We start from the raw sequence: 18,394 nt of genomic DNA, 5'->3' as shown, positions 1-18,394 counted from the left end.
ATTGTTTTGGTGCCTCAAATGACACCTGATGAGCTGCTTGAAATGTCACCAAAATTTCATTTAATTAATGGACACTATGAGGCCTGAAGTCAGTGTTTGTATTTTATTTGCATCTAATGAATGTTTTCTTGTTAAAATGTTATCATTAAAAACTGCTGGTTTTTTTTTCTATTTTGGACTTGATTCTTTAGGGCTCCTTCACACATAACACAACTGAGGCAGAATGGTGCATGAAGGAGGAGTCAAATGCCACTGTGAAAAATCTGAGCTGCCTTAAATGCCTCATACAGCTGTCGCCACAACCATTTGCAGACACCAGCAGCCGAAAGACAGCGAATGCCCTGCGAGTGCCCATTCGATCCCCCTCTCGGCAGGTGTCGGCCACATTCCAGGTTGCCACACACAAACATCCAACACTGCTCGCCGGACACTTAGAAAAGTCGGGGCTTGTTGCGCTCCTACTATGAGAGTAGGGAGCAGCTGACCACATTCGAGCTGTCTGTGAAAACTGTCAAGTCCCCACGAGTGTGGCGTCACCAAGCAACACACATGTGTGTGGCTGTGCCGAACTCCCCCCAGCCCAACACGAGTGGCATGCCAGTGTGTCAGCTCCCCCTTAAACACATGTGGCATGCGTATCGCGCTCCCCCCCGACATATGTGGCTTGCGTGTGTATTCCCCCCCTGCTCCCCAATACATGTGTCGCCCTCCCCCGGCCTCCCCAACGCATGTTGCGTGCCAGTGTGCCGGCATCCCCCCTCAACACATGTGGCATGTGGGGCGGTGCACACTTGTACAATATTTTGATAATTATGAACAGACATGATCACATGTGGACCAGCCAGCCAACCTGAGTGTGGCACAGCAAGGTGCCTCTCAGCTGATCTTCCAGCCACTCACTGACAGCTGGAAATGACAGCTCAGTGCACACAATGTGTTACATTAAAAAAACACAGAGAACACAGACAGGACAAGTATATACGTAAATAAATACTACAATAACTACATACATAATTACAGAATAACAAGAATGAATTATCACAGAACACCGAAGCAGAGAGTGACACTTTGTTCTGTACGCAGAACGAACACAGCAGCAGCTGTTGAGTTCTCTAGACCAGTGAGTCACAGCTGGGGAACATGTACCATGTTTTGAAGGACATGAAAATTCAGTAAGGTATATCTTCTATTATACATTCCAAATATAAGGTGAGACTCTACTAGTGTATACTAAGGTACATCTAAATATCTCACTCACTCACTCATCTTCAACCGCTTTTCCGGATTCGGGTTGCCGGGGAAACAGCTCCAGCAGGGGACCCCAGACTTCCCTTTCCCATGCGACAATGACCACCTCTGACTGAGGGATCCTGGGGCGTTCCCAGGCCAGTGTGGAGATATAATTTCTCCACCTAGTCCTGGGTCTTCCCCGGGGTCTCCTCCCAGATGGACGTGCCAAGAACACCTCCCTAGGGAGGCGCCCAGGAGGCATCCTTACCAGATGCCCGAACCACCTCATCTAGCTCCTTTCAACGTGAAGGAGCAGCGACTCTACTCCGAGCTTCCCACAGATGACCGAACTTCTCACCCTATCTCTAATGAAGACACCAGCCACCCTCCTGAGGAAGCCAATTTCAGCCGCTTGTACCCACAGTCTAGTTTTTCCGGTCATGACCCAACCCTCATGACCATAGCTGAGAGTAGGAACGAATTTGACCAGTAGATCGATAGCTTCGCCTTTTGGCTCAGCTCCCTTTTCATCACAACAGTACAGTAGCGTGAATGCAATACTGCCCCTGCTGCACCGATTCTCTGGCCAATCTCATGCTCCATTGTTCCCTCACTTGTGAACAAGCCCCCGAGGTACTTGAACTCCTTCACTTTGGGCAATTCCATATTCCCTACCTGGAGTAGGCAATCCATCGGTTTTCTTCTGAGAACCATGGCCTCAGATTTAGAGGTGCTGATCATCATCCCGGCCGCTTCACACTCAGCTGCGAACCGATCCAGTGAGTGTTGGAGGTCACTGGCCGATGAAGCCAACAGGAACACATCATCTACCAAAAGCAGTGATGAGACCCTGAGCCCACCAAATTGGAAAGGCTTCTCCCCCCAACTACGCCTCAATATCTTGTCCATGAATATTACAAACAGGATTGCTGACAAGGCGCAGCCCTGGCGGAGGCCAACATCCACCATAAACAATTCCGACTTACTGCCGAGCACCCGAACACAGCTCTCGCTTTGCAAGTACAGAGATTGGATGGCCCTGAGAAGGAACCCCCTCACTCTGTAGTCCTGCAGCACCTGCCACAGTATCTCTCGGGTACCTGATCACATGCCTTCTCCAAGTCCACAAAACACAGGCACCCTCCAGGATCCTTGTGAGAGTAAAGAGCTGGTTGGTTGTTCCATGACCAGGATGGAACCTGCATTGTTCCTCTTCAATCAGAGGTTCGACTACTGGCTGAACCCTCCTTTCCAGCACCCTGAATTAGATTTTACCAGGGAGGCTGAGTAGTGTGATGCTCCTGTAATTGGCACAAACTCTCTGGTCCCCCCTTTTTTAGATATGGGGACCACCACCCCAGTTTGCCAGTTTGCCTTAGGCACTGTCCCAGATTTCAATGCAGTGTTGAAGAGACATCTCATCCAAGACAGTCCCTCCACACCCAGAGCCTTCAGCATTTCTGGACGGATCTCATCAACCAAGACAGTGACCGCTGTCTTTGCACACACTGGCAGGCTGCTCCACGTAAAAAGGACCATCTGATTATGTGAATGCTCAGCTGGCGGTCTGAATGTCATGTCACCCACATGAGCTATGGTCCACGTGATGCGATGTCTGTCCTTCTGCACGCCACTCGCTGGAGATGTACGTGGGCCGGCTGGACACTCCGGGCCAGCAGATATGGACATGATAGGTGTGCACTGCCTCATTCATGTCATTTCATGGCTGTACGTCTATGACCATGGGTCATATACAGAGGAACACAAGGTTCATACTTGTATTGTCCGCTTGATAAGAGGAATTAAATATTATAAATTGTGGTGTTTTTTTTCTATGGTGTGTGTTTTTTGTTTGTTTGTTTGTTTGTTTGTTTTTCCCTACAGCAGCGTGATGTGGTGCCACACTTGCCACACTCACAACGTGTTAATGCACACTCGTGCGTGTGCATGAAACCGTCGCTGCTGTATCCTGCATGCCTGTCCGATCATGTCCCTCCCAACAGCAGATGGAATGTTTCGCAGTTCTCAGTTTTGTTTTTTGTTCGCAAATTTTATTCCGGTTTCTGCTTCTTTTGCTCAATGTCATGTTATGTGTAAAGGGGCCAGTACAAATAGAAAGCAACAGTGATAAAACTCTCTTCTGTCTTTAGTCTTCTTGTTAATTATTATTATTATTATTATTATTGTTTTTATTATTATTATTTTAAGCAGTCCTAAATCTTGATTTTTTTATTTTTTTTTTTTGTAAAGTACCTTCGTTTTCTTAATTTTATTAAAGAGGTGAAGGATTTTTTTTTTTTGGTTCAAATTGAACACATAAAAATATACAGTATTCAAGTTCACAAATTATAGCCTAAACTTCATTCTGTTTTATTATTATTATCATCATCATCATTATTGTTATTATCATTCAAATCTAACAGTGAGCATGTCATCATAATGTTGGAGCTATTTTAATTTGTTACAACTTGTTGCCCTGTTGAATGTAAAAAAATAAGCTTTAAAACATGTTGAAGTGTGTCAGCAGCACTCAGTGTTGGTGAGTTTCCAATTTCACCTTCATTTGAAGGGTATGTTCTCAAAACTGATCGCCAATCAGCAACTTTCTGTCTTCCCAGAGTGCTCTGCTTTTTTGTGTGGCCGCACTGAGCTCTTTAATTTGAACGTTTCAGAAAGGTGTTGCATTTTTACTGCATTTTTACTGTTTGTTCATGAACATTCACCATGTAATGTGAGCAAATCACATCTTGAGCAGATCCATCTAGGAAAAAGGGAAAAGCTGCAGGGACTTATTACACTGTAAAAAAAAAAAAAAAATTGTGGCTACAAAGTGACACATAATAAACATAAAGTGACACATAAACATCATTCATTCATCCACCGCTTAGTCCAATTAAAGGTCGCGGGGGGCTGGAGCCTATCCCAGCGGTCATAGGGTGCAAGGCGGGGTACACCCAGGACAGGATGCCAGTCTGTCGCAGGGGCACAAACAGACAAACAGACACACACACACACACACACCTACAGACAATTCCAAAGATTCCAATCCACCTAACCCGCATGTCTTTGGATGTGGGAGGAAACCGGAGCACCCGGAGGAAACCCACGCAAACACGGGGAGAACATGCAAACTCCACACAGAAAGGCCACGGAAATTGAACCCACGACCTTCTCGCTGTGAGGTAACAGTGCTAACCACTAAGTCACCGTGCTGCCCTAGATTTTAAGTTCTACAATTTTAATTACAAAAACATTGAATACATTAACTAAACTTAAAAAAAACAAAAAAAAAAAACAGGACGTGAGATTGTCATGTGAGGCTCTCCGTCTGCTTTTACTTTCGCAGTGCGTAATGGCACATGGCGCATTGGAGGAATTAGGGGGCTATTCAAATGGGCCAACTAGTAAGATATAACTCCTGAAAACAGTCTTTGGTTTATCACATGGGGTAAATCTGCCCTACGATTGGATTTTGGAAAACCATGTGACGGTGAACCAATTCTGATTGGACACTCACATTGCGCACGTCATCACACAGCTTCAATGAGGAGTACAAAGATGGCTGACGGTGGATTGAAAGTCCGCGGAGTTAAATTTTCAGCAAAAAAAAAAAAGAGTAAGTTTCTATCTCATATCATTCATTCATTCATTCATCTTCTACCGCTTTGTCCAATTAAGGGACACGGGGGGGCTGGAGCCTATCCCAGCAGTCATAGGGCGTGAGGCGGGGTACACCCAGGACAGGACGCCAGTCTGTCGCAGTATCTCATATCATTAAAAAGTTATTTATAATTTAGTAAAGCTTGGTCCCAGCCGTCGTATACGACGGTGTCGGCCCCAGAGGGTTAAGTTTGGTCAGGATATTGGGTAAAAAATAATAATAATAATAATAATGTCATAAAATAAAAACAGCAGGGGTGGTGGTCATGTGGTTAGTGTGCTTGGTTTCAATGTGTAAGGTTCCTGTTTCAAAATCCACACCTGCCACCTTTCTCCATGTAAGGTGGAGTTGCATCAGGAAGGACATACGGTGTAAAATGTGTGCCAAATCAACATGCAGACCCACCCTGGATCTGCTGTGGGGACCCAGAGTGAAAACAAGGGAGCAGCCGAAGGGACTTACTAAAACGAGCAGCCCCCAACAGGTCAATAGGATTTTTGTTTTCTTTTGAGATGTCACAATTCACAATTTCACAAGAAACAATTCTGCTCATGCAAGAAAAGATCAAAGTATTTTGCATCCATAATTGTATTTGTTTATTAGTTTCTTGTACTGGATCAGTATTGCTGACATTATTATTGCAGCCTTGCACATAAATACAATGCAAAGTGACAACAAAGTCGACAACAAAAGTAACAATTGTCTGAGGTGAAAGGAATATATTTGGGCATCAAAATAAATGCCATGTTTTTCATAAGCTATGCACTTTTTATTATCATTCAAATAGCATCTGCTTTTGCAGCAGGGTGGTGGCAGCGTTATGTTGCAGAGATACTTGTCGACCGCAAACCAGAGAAGTGTTATCACAAGAGGACAGTCGCTGAAGGTGGTGCATTCTTTAAAAAACTATAATTTGATGTCATCAAATACAATATTCCCAGGTGATGAGTACGTTTTGTCAACACCGTAACATATTTTTAATCTTCCCCATTAATGTTTGCTTTGGGATTTTCTGCCGTAATACAAAAGACGTTGTGAGAATGCAATTTGGAATTGAAAGAGTATTTCAAATATTAATGTAGATATAAAAGTGTAGAAGCTCAAACACTAGCTGCTCTGGGGACCCATACAAAGGAGCAAGAGCTTCTTTTTTTCTGACTTGTACTGCGGCTTATCTTACGCTGACGAAGAATTGGCAGAATTTAAAACTGCAGTGTAATTAAATGCAATAAAAGTACATAAACAAGATAAGAGTTGGTGTGTTCTTGTCTTTGAGAAAAGGGCCTTAATGGCTGTTTGGTTTGGGTACAAAAGAGTAAAACAAACATATATATATATATATATATATATATATATATATATATATATATATATATATATATATATACCATATTTTCTGCACCATAAGGCGCACCGGATTATAAGGCACGCCCTCAATTAGCGGGTACTTAACCCTTACAAAAGGCGCACCGGATTATAAAGCGCAGCCTCAATTAGTGGGTACTTAACCCTTACAAAAGGCGCACGCTAAAACATATAGTCTACAAAAAAAAAAAGAGGTCACGGAAGCAAAACGGTGAGTTTATTTGAACTTTTTAACAACTTTGAACTACCAGTATTTAACAATATGGTACTCACATTATTTTTTATTATGGTTCTGTCACAAATCCATCGAAGTCTTCATCTTCTGTGTCTGAACTGAACAGCTGGTCTTCTAGCTGTGGCCACCTCGCTTTGTTTTTGCGGAAACTCTGTTTGGTCTTTTTAACTTGGTGCAGTTCATTTTCTTGTTTCCTCTCGCAGCTGCTCTATTCCCATGAACAACCGCGTAACTGATAGCCTGCAGTTTGCCTCGTAAGCATGTCTCTTCGCTGGCGCCATTTTCGGGGGTCCTTAGACAAACAAATGTTGTTTTGCAGGATACCTGTAGTATACGGTAACTAGCGGAGGAGTGGCGGAGGTAAGTGTACATACCACGGACTCACGGACTCTTCTCTGATTACGTACTTTACGTATTACGTAATGTTCTCCGATTGGTTTATCGCTGCCAGGGTACGTACTCTACGCGGCTAGCGTACGTACTTTACGTATTATGTCCTTGTGTCAGCGGGAAATGGTCCGATAGTCTGACGGTCAAAGACAGCGTTGGTCGTTTTTACAGATTTTGGAATTCAGTGCGCACATAAGGCGCACCGGATTATAGGGCGCACGGCCGATTTTTGTGAAAATTTAAGGCTTTTAGGTGTGCCTTATGGTGCGGAAAATACGGTATGTGTATGTGTATGTGTGTATATATATATATATATATATATATATATATATATATATATATATATATATATATATATATTTGTTGGATATAAATGTCTATGAACAGGCATATATGCCTGGTTTGATTTAATTTTATACACGAGGGTAGGCGTTGATAAGCATTGCTTCTGCCTACGCCTTTAGGCAGCATGTATTTTGTTTATTTTCTTATATTTCCTTTGACTTTTCTGTTATGAGTTTGGTTGTTTGTACACAAGTGAATTTCTGTTATGCATGGGTGTCTAATAATTGAATTTTTATGTAATTGAAGTACTTGGTACTTTAGTTGGCTTTAAAAAGGCTTTACAAGAATAATAAAATTGCTTGTTATAGTTTGAACACTTAGGTTTATCGATTTTTGTGTTTTGGGTTTGTGTGTTGTGCACCTTGTCTGGTTGTGTTTCATAATTTTAGTTCATTGATTAATTTTGCACACTTTTTGGTATTTGTTGTCATGTATTTCCGTATGTCTGTATATTTTCAATTTAATTTGCTAAGAGGGACAATGTACATTAATGAACATTTTATTTTTAAAAGAAATAAAAATAAAATGTAAACGTACACAGTTGCAGCCATAGGCTGATTTCCATTGTCAGTCCCCCTGCAAGATGGTACAGGCAACTTCCTAAAATAGTATAACAAAAAACACATAATAAAATCATAAAAAAACACATAAAATCATTTTAAACGCAGTGTACTCAACACCGCTGCTACAACACAGATTACATCACATTCCCAGCCCTTTACACAATGTCCAAGTTTCTACTAACTGTGAGGGCAGGTTTGGGTGGACATCGATCATCCCTTCAGATGTTTTTTTTTTTTTTTTAATATTAAAGTGGGGTATTCCTTAATAGTGGATGGTATGGTGTTCCAGAAATGACCACCCTTGACAGATAAGGCCATCTGGCCAAAGGTGGTGCATCAGGATGAGACAGTCATCTCGGTCAGATGCTTGCCTGGTTCTGGCCGTGGGGCCCAAGAGGAGCGGCGTTTGATGAAATGACCCAAGGGGGCGGTGGGGCAAGGCCATTAAACAATTTGAAGACTAAACAAGCTCTTTTAAAATTTTTAAAATTTTTTGTTACAATAATGATATGATCATGGTTTCTTATTGAATATTTTTAACGATGTCTTACACAAAGATTCAAGGGAGAGTTGAGGCACATGTGAGGGACCAACTGGTTAGACAGTATTCAATGTGACTGAAGGTCATTGAGTGTAGGAATGTCCTGGCTGCGTTCATCGTCAGGCTGTGCCTGATATGCTTAAAATTACACATGTTAAATTTAATGGAGTTTACTACCTTTTTGACCTGGCTCTTAAAGGCCAAGGTCGAATCAAGTATGACGCCAAGATATTTAAACTCAGATACCAACTCCAATTCATTACCATTTAAAAAAAATGTCCAAGTGCATTAAATTTAAAGATCATTTAGTGAACATTATACTGACCTTTTTTTTTTTCCTTTTTTTCTGGAGTTCAGCAGGAGGCATGATTTAGTAGGCCAAACTTGAACAGTATATAAAGCGGATGTGAAAATGCATGAGGCTTCTTGGATGTTTTGAGCCAGTGTAGATATCTACATATGTATATTGTGTGTGTGTGTGTGTGTGTGTGTATTTATGTATGTGTTTATGTGTGCATGTATAAGGGTTGGGTATTTATTTTTATAAGCTTTGCTTCTGCCTTCACCCTTTCAGTCGCACGGGTATGTTGTCGAGTTGTTTTGTTGTGAGTTTTTTTGTTGTTGTTATTATTGATTTGTGTGCCGAATAAATAAATTAATTCATATATATATATATATATATATATATATATATATATATGAACACAGAAAAGATATTTGAAGTCATTGACACAGAAGTGAAGCATCATCACTGCTTCTCATAGAAATTGGTGATATGACTATCAGATAGGATTATGTATTGCGTGTGACACCTTTAGGGGTGTTTCTTTCCCAGTTTTACATTCCTACTGAAACCTTATTCCTCTTAAAGCTTCAGCCAACAAAGTTAGAATGGCTACAAAGTGCTTGTGTCAAAATGTTTTTGAAAAGTCCCTCTTTGGTGGCTGAGGCTGTTTTTCACAGAAGCCTGTTGAAGAGACTTTAAAACATAGATCGGTTTAGCTTTTAACTGACACTTCACAGCGGTTTGTTGTGAAATATGTTTGAACTGTAGTTGAGTCCTCTGGTGCAGGAATGTGCTGCACATTGACAAAGTTTTTGTTATTTTAGCTGTCAGTTCTTTGACAATATGCAGTCAATATGACCTCCAACTTTAGACTTGGAGACAACATATCCAGTCCTCTTTTTTTAACATTATATTGTCAATTTCATGTGTAAACCTACCATTTGGGGTCTTCAGTACTAGGGTTGGGTATTTTATACGTGTATTAACAGCTTAAATACATAGATTGAAATAAATACACAAAAATGTTACTGGCTCACGTAATAAATTCGATAAATTTAAAGTTATTTCGGGTAAAAAATTGCATTAAACATTATTTTGAAATGAAAATATGAGCTGTGATCTGACCACTTTGAATATTTGATGCGAATATATATATATATATATATATATATATATATATATATATATATATATATATATAATTATTTTGAGCTTGTGTGGCCTGAAGCAATTGTCAAAACACTGCGATGTGTAACCACATTGCACAGCTGCTGTGAAAAAACAAATAAAAAATAAAACAAAATACATGCTGCGACGGTTCCATGCATGTGGCAACACATCAGTTCTTCACAGCAGCTGTGGGAAAAAAAAAATAAATTACATACCACTCAGGGGAATCAAACCCGCACCTTCCAAAAGGTTTCCAGTCAGGAACTTTACCACTGAGCTACTATCACTGTCCTGTGAAAACTGCGGGAAACTGCCTGATATCAGAAAGGACATGGATGTAAAAGAAAATAAATCCACACACCATATAAAAACACTACACTTATCAATTGGTCAATACAAATATGATCCATCTGTTCCTCTGTAGATGACCCATGGTCACTGATGTACAATCATGAAATGACATTAATGAGAAGCAGTGTGCTCTGATCATGTCCACATCTGCTGGCGGCATCCAGCCGGCCCCGCACACATGTCCTGCCCGACACGCGTGTCTTGTGGAAGGCACGCCACAGGACTTACACCGCGTCATGTGCAACAGAGTTCACGTGGGTGACGTGACATTCTGCTCGCCTGCTGCGTGTTATTATCTGACGGTCTGCTTCAACCTGGGGGCAGCCTGTATATGGGCTGCAGTGTGCGTGTGCTCGCTCGCTGCAGCACATCAGCACAGCGATATATGTTTTTATTTATGCCCATGTCATGACAGCAAGCAGACGCGCATTACAGTGGGCCGTTGTTAGTCCATGTCCGTCCAAACACATTACGTGTTGTCCGGTGGGATGTCCAGAATGACAGATCTCCACAGCTGCTTCTGTTGGCAGTCACACCTCCTGTCAGTTTAGTGCACACACCAATGCCACAATCGTGGGGCACTTAGACAAATTTCACTGCCAGCATGACAATGATTGTCTGCTGATTGTTGTCATGTTAATAGTGTGAATGGCCACACAATTTCTAAGTGCCATGCAAGCGGTGTCAGACGTTCATGCATGTCACCTAGAATTTCACCAACACCTGCCGTGAGAGGGTTCGATGGACTCGCACAGGCCACACTGTGTCTTTCAGCCGCTGGTGTGTGCAAATAGTTGTACCAACAGACTTACAAGGCATTAGAAGCAGGTACGATTCTTCATGTTTTGCATATGATTCCTGCTTCATGCGCACTTTATGTGCATATCGACCAAATTCGCAGTATGTGTGAAGGGGCCCTCACATTCTGCTGTCTACATCATGTTACCACCCGCTGTCATGGTGTACTTAGTAAAACACCTGCAAAACATTCCATGAACTAACCCAACCATGAAATTTGGAAAGCCCACATAATTTAGCACTCGTTATATGGGATCTTAATATCGCAAACCTTTAGTGTCTCAAGGATGCAACCCAGTATTTAATGTCCCTTGTATTTAATGCTACCTTAGATATTTATTCATGAAATGAAAAAACGGGAAATAAACATAGTGAAAAGATATACTGTACACAGTACACCAGGAGTCACCAACCCTGTTCCTGGAGAGCACCTGTCCTGCATATTTTCTAACTCTCCCTGTTCCACTCATAGGCACAGTTGTTCTCAGCCAAAGACCAATTAAAAAAAAAAAAATCCATTGTGACTTGAGTAGGTAGATGTGGAAAACATGAAGGGCGGGTGCACTCCAGGAACAGGGTTGGTGACCCCTGCAAGACACTGTGAAATCAAACAGAACAATCATGTTTTTGGCCCCCAAAAAATCAAGAGTCCTTAATACATGTTGATAGAATCCCTATCTAAAATCAGTGCCATAGTTCAGGTCTGGGAGCATGCCCTGGTGCTGTACCTCACCACATCCATCACACTGCAGAACAGTCTTGGGTTCTGAATGACAACTACCCAACCAAACAACCAGTCCACCCACACCTTTTGAAAGTAATCATCTATCTGGCACAGTCACATTTGGCCTCCTTTCCCCAGTTGCAGGCATCCTCAACACTGAGGCACCTGTGCGGTGGATCATGCACAGAGAAATGCACCACCTGGCCAAAATGTCATAGTGGATTCATTAATTGTTTCATTTCCTGCCACTTATGCAGGTCCCAGTTGTGGTGGCAGTAGACCAAACAGCTCATCTCACACTTCCTTATCCTTGGCCAAGTCTTCTAACTCTTCTGAGGTCTTCCTAAGCCAATTGAGAAATGCAATCCCTCTAGCATGTCCTGAGGTTTATCTGGGACCTCCTCCCATTTGGATGTGACTGAACGACCTTCCTAGGGAGACTACTGGGGAGCATCATCACCATATGCCCAAACCACATTAGCTGACTCCTTTCACTGTGAAGAAGCAACAGCTCTACTCCGAGTACCTCTCAGGTAGTTCAGCTTCTCACCCTATCCCAGAGTTTAAACCCAGATACCCGACAGAGGGCCTTGTTCTTTCAGTCATTACGCAAAGTTCATAACTATAGGTGAGGATAGGAGCACAAATGGACTGATAAATCAAGAGTCTCACCTTCTGACTCAAGTCTTTTTTCACCACAATAGTTCAGTAGACATCCTTAAAACATCAGATGCAGCACCAATCCATATATCGCTGTCATGCTCCAACATACCTCCACTTGTGAACAAGACCTCAAAATACTTAAACTCCAGAGAGGTCAATCCAAGTTTTTCTGACACAAGACCACAGTTTCAAATTTGGAGGTGCTGATTTCCATCCCAGTTGCTTCACACTCAGCCACAAAACCTGCTCAATGCACATCAGATGTTCCCTTATGATGTAAGTGATCCTCCTCATCTGAGTGTCCAGAAGTAACCACCATTCATTTAAAACAAAGCCATTCCAGTGGTACATAGTGCTTAGCTAATTTACAGTGCCTTGCAAAAGTATTCAACTCTTTGGTATTTCACACATTTTAAGTTGTTTATGGCCTTTCAAATACAAAAAGGTAAATCAGGCTTCTCAATATAAAAAATTTCTAAAATGATCTTCCTTAGACTTGTAGCAGGAAGAATATAATATGTGTTTTAGGATATTTGAAATTATCACTTGTGGATAATTTTACCTCGAATACTGGGCGCACCACCTATGACTGAATTATATTATAAGAAGGTTGTAATATCTATGATTTCGGGGTCAGTCAATAGGAAATATTAAAATCAGTCTCTAATCTTTAGTCATAAGTTCTGCATGTCAAGTCCAACCCCCTCTGTAAAACATACAAAATCACAGACAACTTCACACATTTAAGATTTTTTATTTAACTCAGGCAGGAGTTAAATAACAGGACATATCACAGTAAGCACTCTCAGGATGATTTATTTCACTGAGCAATTATTGTATGACGATAATTTGGTTTAGTTGCGGGAGTTTAAGAATGAATTTCGTCCTAATCAGCAGGGAATTTACTTTAGTATTTATTAATGGTAGCTATTGTTAAGGTTAGGGTTAGGGTTAGGTGAAGGTGAATAGAATTAAAATAAAGCCACTCTGTTTTTATCTGACACCGTAGCCCGGTCTTACTTTGGAGGCGCTGTGCAGGTTGGTCTCCATAGGTCATGTGCGGGGAATTGTCCCGTTTTCAGTTGATGATCCGTCCGTCGCACAGCTGCTTCAGGGATGTTGACAAAAAGACTCTGCCAGTCACCCTGCCCGGTTTCGTTGGTTACCGGGGATGCTTTCTGTTGTTAGGCTGTGACTTGCGGCGGCAGTCAAATCGCTGTTGATGTCTCAACTGACCTGCATGTTTTTTTTAATCTCTGCAGCCCTTGTAGTCTGGAATCATCAGAATAAAGGCTTGAGTGTTTTTATTTTTCTATTCGCCAAAACTAAAATTTGTCTTTCGTCATCATCTTCAGAAGCCAGATCAAATCACAAAACTCGATACAAAAATAGTTGACTTTGTAAGAAAAATGTTTGCGAGATGAATTTGGAGTTCAAGAAGAAAAAGGTTTTAATTTGAAAAATCACAAAAGGAAGTTAAATGTGCCTGCACGTTTAACTTTGCAAAAGTTGAGTAAAAGTTATCTGTAGAAAAAGAAAAAGTAATTTCTTGTTGGTGCGCACAAACAAGAAATAAGTTTACACAGCACATGGTTGCAGACAAAAGGTCATAAAAAATTCAGACAGCTAGGTAGCGTCTCCAGACCCAAGAAGAGAGCCAGAGGAAGAGAGAATAGGAAGTGTGTGGAAGAGTGGAAGAGAGCGATTCCCCGGGGGCGCCTGCTTTTAAAAGGTTAAAAGCTCCACCCCCCAAGAATTCTGGGTACTGTAGTTTTCTTTTTCATTCCTTTGTCTAGCTTTATGATAAATCAGCATCTGTTACTCTTAAATTCCCGCTTACAAACCAAGCAAGTCATGTATTGCAAAACTTAATAAACAATTTCCTTAGAACTACCACCACACGATGATATATGTAAAAAAAGCACATTGGATAAACTTTCTACAATCTATGATCAGAGCACAAAATACCAGATATATCAATTTCATGTGTGAGGTTAAACAATCATGTTTGTTTCCTTTTCCTCTTTTTTTCTACCTCTGGTTGCAAAAGCAAAGTACACTTTTTAAAGGTGGTTATACTTTATAATACTGTACCAGTTAGTTACATGCCCTTCCCCAATTTGTCCAACAGGGGTCACTCTTGGTTCACGGACTAGAAGGGACTGGATTTTGGATTTCATCGTAAAATATTATATTTTTCAATTCTGCATCAATTTGAACCAGACAAACTGCAGCGTGATTTCCAAGTTGATGGCAATTTGTCTGTGGTATGATTTTACTTGAATCATGTTATAAAGACAGTTTTTAGACTTTGGAAAAGTAGGTCTTTCTGTGATCTGTTCTTTTAGATGAGAAAGGAGTTGGCAACATCTGGTTTCGGGGCTGATAAGGGAATTCACAGCTCCGTGAGGAATGTACTTTAGAGAACCTTAAATCCTGTTAGTGGTGGGGGTTGATGACAGTTGGCCATCCTGTGCTATGGTCAGGAAAGTCCCCTTTTGGCAACTTGATATTTCACAGATCTTGACTTGTCTTTGAAGAAATTTTACGACTTTTGCTTAATGTAAACTTAGGAGGTTGTTGAATGGTCGATGCAGGCTTCTCGCTACAGACTCAAACTGAAAATAAATCTCTATAACTTGATATAAATTAATTAAACATATAAAAGCCAAGGAGATGGGTTGCATAAGTAATCAGCTGTGTTGTTATAATACCTGGAAATAATCAGTTTAATTGCCAGTTTTCTTCAGACAAGTCAGGGGATGGATACATGAACATTTCCAAGTTACTGAATATTTCTTGAACTTTAATTACATCAGTTATGAAGCAATACAAACAGTATGGCACTCTATGGCAAATCTGTGTGGAGTAAACAGTTCTCAAAAACTGACTGTGCAAAAAGGAGAAGAGCGAGTAAAGCCACCAAGACACCCAGACAACCCAGAAGAAGTTATAGGCTTCTGTGGTTGTGACTGGAGAAATTTTGCATAGCACGTTTTGTATTTTGTATCCACAGTTATACAGCTTCGTGATGAAGTGGTATGGAGGAGGGTTTTATTAAAAAGAAGACCTGAAAGTTCAGCTACAATTTGCCAGAAGGTACATCTGAGATGCAAGCCTAGATTTAATGCTTTGGTGAAAGAAATCCCACAATGGTGAACAATGAATACTGATAATTGCATTCTGTTCTTACATGCCATTCGAGCAGGGGGCGGTAAATCATCTATATATTAAAAACGAAGTGGCCTCTGTGTATATGTGTGTGTGTGTGTGTGTGTGTGTGCATGTGTGTACCTTCAAACACGGACCAACTAGGGAGAGCTGACATTTGCCATTTGGTATGTTTATGCATTTTAGGTCAAGGATGAATGCTGCAAGAATGGAGTGTTTATAGGACTAAGACTTTTGGAGAAATTATGGATAAGACATAACCACAGTGAACAAAGGATGTTGATAATTACATTCGGGACTCACACGCCATTCCAAATCATTATAGAAATTTGCATAATTTATTACCACCCTTGAAAAATGTCAGCTACCTATTTTAGAAAAACTACCCAATCTAGAACCCATGGATCCCCATGGGCAATACGCTGCGGTAGTATATTGTTATTGTTGGACAGGATTTTTAACTCTCTGTGACATGGAAAAGCTTCTTGGTGAGCTGGAAATGACAGAAACCATTTTACAACAATCAAGTGTTTGTATCAATGAGTCACCTTTATTTCAGCCGTAATTCTTTGTCATTCTAATGTGTGATTTTGACTGCAATCCATTTCAAGTCCTCCACAGCTGTTCATTGAAACAAAACTTTAGGAGACCACACTCACATTTGAATGAGTGAATGCATGCTCCTTTGACAGCACTGGTGATTATAACTGTGCAACCTTAATTCACTCATTAGCCACCAGAAATTACAAGCTTCAGTGGGTTATATGCTGTAAGTGTTTTATGTATTGTTTACACATTGCTGAATTTGCTGTGCCCACATTATCTAGCTTCATGAATTTATGATATGAAGATGCCACATCTGTTTCTAATGGTGTGCAGCTGCTTGCATGCATATCAGTAATCCAGGGACACGGTGGGATTTGCAGTGATAATACATATCTTTGTAAAGATTAAAGTAGTGCGCCCGTGAATGTTACTCTACTCATTCCTGTGTTTCTTCTTTGTTTTGCACACCATAATGGGCTTTGTAAGATAATACCCCAGAGACACAGCAATGGTCTAAGCTGAGGGGATTTTGAAGCAGTCACAAATCTTTCTGCTTCAGGCTTCTGTTATGATTGGGAAAACCAGAAAAACCTGGATTTGCCAGCAAAATGATATTAATCACCGCCGTGGTCCTCTTCAGTTTATCATATAATCTCATTTTAGTCATTTTACTCTCTGATTCTGAAGTTATTATCTTACTGATACTCCAACAGTGTGACAACATGGATTTTATTTCTATAATTTTCTGTATTGCAACAGATGAAACAGCCAATGCCAAGATTGTTTTGCCAAACCTTAAAAGCTGCATGTCAACTGAGCTTACTGTGCTTCCTACTAGTTCAGCAGCAATGCTGCAGTATACATTTTAAAGGCATATTTACCTGTTGTGTGGGCCGCTGAAGAGGAGGTACTGCTGGCCCACCACCACCAGAGGGCACCCTGCCTGGAGTGCGGGCTCCAGGCACCAGAGGGCGCTGCCGCCTCACAGGAGCAGCCGGGGTGACAGCTGACACTCATCACCTGTGACAGCTGTCACCACTCATCTGATCTGCATCGGTATATCAGCAAGACGTCATCTCCACCTCTTTGCCGAGATATCGTTCTACCTGAAAGGTAATATCCTCAGCCTGACTGCTTGATAGAAAGCCCTTTTTGTGATTTTTGTGAGTGATAACAGACTTTTTCTCCAACGAGAGGTGGAGGTAGCTTCCCTGCCGTGCAGATTGCTGGGTGCAGACGCACCCACGTTTAATTGTGTTTTTGTTCCTCGCCAGCAGTACCAGGTCCGACACGCGGAGGCAGTGGCCACCTGGGAGTTCGGGACTTGGCGGCTCCAGTATTCCCGGGGTCTGGTGGCGGAGGAAATCGTGTGGTTCCGGTTCTGCTTTGGACAGGCGTCTCCTATCTTCGAGCCTGCCCACACGACACCTTGTAATTTGACCTCTGATCTATTGTGTAATCTGTTGTGTTTGTTGTGCACGTTCGCAACAGTAAAGTGTTGTTATTTGACTTATTCCATTGTCCGTTCATTTGCGCCCCCTGTTGTGGGTCCATGTACTTACACTTTCCCAACATTTACCCACCACTTTGCTTCAAATATGCACCAATTCTCTTTCTGACAGATGTTGCACGTGATAGGTGTCCTACCGGCTCACCTGGTAGCTCTTTCCTCATGAATACCGGGGTCTTTGTTGTCATCTTGTCTGTGTTTTACTCCGATAAGACCATTATTTTCTGAGATATCAGTGACTTTGGCATTGGGGCACACTTAATTACATTGATGTAACAGTCCAAACAATGGGGAAAGGTTGCTATGCGTTAATATGACCTCTAAAGAATGAACAATGGCCACAGAAGTCATTTCCAACATTCTCCAAGTGAACAAAGCCCCATACTGAAAAAGTAATGCCATAGCAACATAACATTATTATGACATCACAAAGAGGTTGGGAACAGTAAAAACAACAAGGCATGACCTTCTGAAAGTGAATAATGCCCCATACTGACATATGCATGAACCATCTTCTGGATGCTCAGATCCTTATAAAATATAAGGGCCCTTTCACACATAATACGAATAAGTACAAATCAGGGCGAGTCACGGCGGAACAGCTCATATGAGGGAACCACGAAAACATTGAGCCGACAGGCAGGCTTGCACGATCCCACTGCGACGGTGTCGTGCATGCGATGGTGTAGTGCAAGCAGGAACACAGTGTGAGCAACTGGGACGTACTGCACCACATCGCGCCGCTGTGGTTAAATAACCCTGATTAAATAAAAAATAAATGCCATTTATGGGATTCGAACCTGTGAGCTCTGATTACTAGACAGAAACTTTAACACTGTTCTACA

General features: G+C 41.5%; 1 protein-coding gene across 1 annotated transcript in view; it reads left to right on the top strand.

Moving 5' to 3' along the window:
* Window positions 1-18,394, top strand: part of LOC117506558 (cadherin-22-like) — a 766,928-nt gene that overhangs the window by 30,434 nt on the left and 718,100 nt on the right. The window lies entirely within an intron of this gene.

Source organism: Thalassophryne amazonica, chromosome 3, assembly GCF_902500255.1.
Source record: "Thalassophryne amazonica chromosome 3, fThaAma1.1, whole genome shotgun sequence".
Classification (NCBI taxonomy): Eukaryota; Metazoa; Chordata; class Actinopteri; order Batrachoidiformes; family Batrachoididae; genus Thalassophryne; species Thalassophryne amazonica.
The sequence above is the reverse complement of the archived record's forward strand: the minus strand, read 5'-3'. Positions and strand labels throughout refer to the sequence as shown.